The sequence below is a fragment of the Osmerus eperlanus genome, chromosome 18, assembly GCF_963692335.1.
Source record: "Osmerus eperlanus chromosome 18, fOsmEpe2.1, whole genome shotgun sequence".
NCBI lineage: Eukaryota > Metazoa > Chordata > Actinopteri > Osmeriformes > Osmeridae > Osmerus > Osmerus eperlanus.
In genome coordinates, this window is record NC_085035.1 from 1,115,265 (window position 1) to 1,117,764 (window position 2,500).

The window sequence follows — 2,500 nt, forward strand, 5'->3', positions numbered from 1 at the left end:
TCTCCCTCCTCTCACTCCCGCCTCTCTTCCGCCTCTCTCCCCCCTCTCTCCCCTCCTCTTTCCCGCCTCTCTCCCACCTCTCTCCCACCTCTCTCCCTCCTCTCTCCCTCCTCTCCTCACCCTCTCTCCCTCCCTCCTCTCTCCCTCCTTCCTGGATTGTCTTGTTTTTCCTGCTCCATACCCCACCGTCTCTCTCTCTCTCTCTCTTCCATTTCTCACTGTATCACTCCATATATTCATGAATTCCTGTTTGTGATGAAAACTTATGCATGAAAACAGAGGGTGGAGGAAGCCAACACTGAGTGGTTGACGGAGGTTTCTCTTGTCTGGGCGCAGAGCTGTGGAGGCAGGGCGTCCCGGGGGATACGCCAACCAGAGACCCTCCTTTCCATCTCCTCCATCTTCCTTCCTCTCTCTCTCTCTCTCTCTCTCTCTCTCCTCTCTCATCTCTCTCTCTCTCTCTCTCTCTCTCTCTCTCTCTCTCTCTCTCTCTCTCTCTCTCTCTCTCTCTCTCTCCTCTCTCTCTCTCTGTCTCTCCCTCTCCCTCTCTCTCTCTCTCTTTCCTCCCCCATCTTCCTCTAACCCTCTCGTTTCCATACCTTGCCTCCCCCCTCTTCTCACTCTCTCTCTCTCTCTCTCCTTTCTTCTCTCTCCCTCTCTCTTTCCCTCGCTGTGTCAAAGCCAGTTACAGGCAGAGGAGCGCTCCCTCTTAAATAATTCAAAAGTTGATTAATGGAGTCACAGGGGTATAATTAAGCAGGGGAGAGACACTGGCTAGTCTAACCAGTACAGTGCTTAGGGGAATTAGAGAGCAGGGTTATTGAGGAAATAGAGAATACCGGTAGCCTGCCATACAAACCTGGTGTTGAGGGCTTGGTGGGGAGGGGGAGGAGGGCAGGGCGGAGGAAGAGGGGGGGGGGAAGAGGGGGGGCGGAGGGGGGGTACTTTTTCTGAGGCTGTGTGGTGTGTGAGGCTGTGTGGTGTGTGAGGCTCCCTCTCCAGGAGAAGGGAGCCTTGGTTTGTTTGATGTGGAAATTGGACAGTTTGAATCCGTCTCTTTTAATTTTTTCACAACTTACAGTTTTCCCCCTGGGTGCCGCACACTTCTCTTATCGGAAATAAATTAGTTTTTTTATTTATTTTTGCCCTCATCGTTTCAGTTAAAACCACATCTTTCTATCTCTTTAGATATCATCTCCTCATTTATGCACCTTTTCTCCCAGCCTTCCCCGGAACATTTTCACCCTGTGTTTGTCGTGCAGTCAGATCATCAGCCCAGCTAACTTCCCTGTCACTGCCTGTGAGGCATGTTTTGTATTCTGAAAGAGACGTATTTTCCTCCGCCAGACCGCTCTTCAAAACAAAACAAACACAACAATAGAACAGCCGATCTGACTCCTCGCTTCAGACGGCAGTGTTTGTTGTGGCCTCGCCTGTTCAGACTCGACTCAGAGACGCTAGCAACACGTCACTGTCTGCTACACCCCGAGTTGAGATTTAGCTTTTTTTGAGTGGGGGGGTTCTGTGTTACTAAGCATAAGTTACCGGTGAGTTTTTTTGTTTGTTTGTTCCCACACTCATCCAGGGAACGCTCTGTTCTCCCTTGGCCCCCCGTCGTCTTCGTCTGTGCTGTTTCATTGCTGGGATGTTAGATTGCTTCCTGTCTTGGTCTGAGTGCTGTTTTCTCAGGAGGATTGGCGAGCCGTAGCCAAACATGGCGTCCGAATCCGTCCCACACCCCGGCTCCGATGACACGCGTTGCCTGCCGCCTCTAATCTACCCCTTTCTGTTCTTTCAATTTCCTCTCGTCTCTCCCCCAGATGTTGCACCCGGTGTCTCTCCCACCCACCCCCACCCTCCTTCCTTAAAAAGAACACACGTACCCCAAAAGAAAGAAACACATTCTTCTGTTTGTACAAACTGATAGAGACACTTTGAAATTCAATTCCTTTTTCTCTTTCATGCCGCCCGACGCCGTGAAGCAGATGAGCCGCGTGTGTGGAGAGCCGAAGCCTGTGCTCCTCTTTCAAACTGCCTCACGTCACCTGATTGTCAGAGAGAGAGAGAGATGTTTCGCTCCTTCTTTAATCCACTCCTCCCTCCCCCTCCGTCCCCCTCTCCCTCCCTCCCTCTCGCCCTCCCCTTCTCCCTCCCTCCCCCTCTCCCTCCCTCTCGCCCTCCCCTTCTCCCTCCCTCCCCCTCTCCCTCCCTCCCCCTCTCCCTCCCTCCCCCTCTCCCTCCCTCCCCTCTCTCTCTCCCCCTCTCCCTCCCTCCCTCCCTCCCTCCCCTCTCCCTCCCCCCCTCCCCTCTCTCTCTCCCCCCTCCCTATCCCGCCCCCCCCTCCCCTCTCTCTCTCCCCCTCTCTCTCACAGCCTTTGACAATTATGCATTCATTATTATCTAGTGCTCGTGCACTAAGTAATCAGCTGGTCTTCTTCGTCCTGTGGTTTTAGGAGTGTACAGCCATACACAGGAGGGTCTGGGTGTTGTGGACACACCA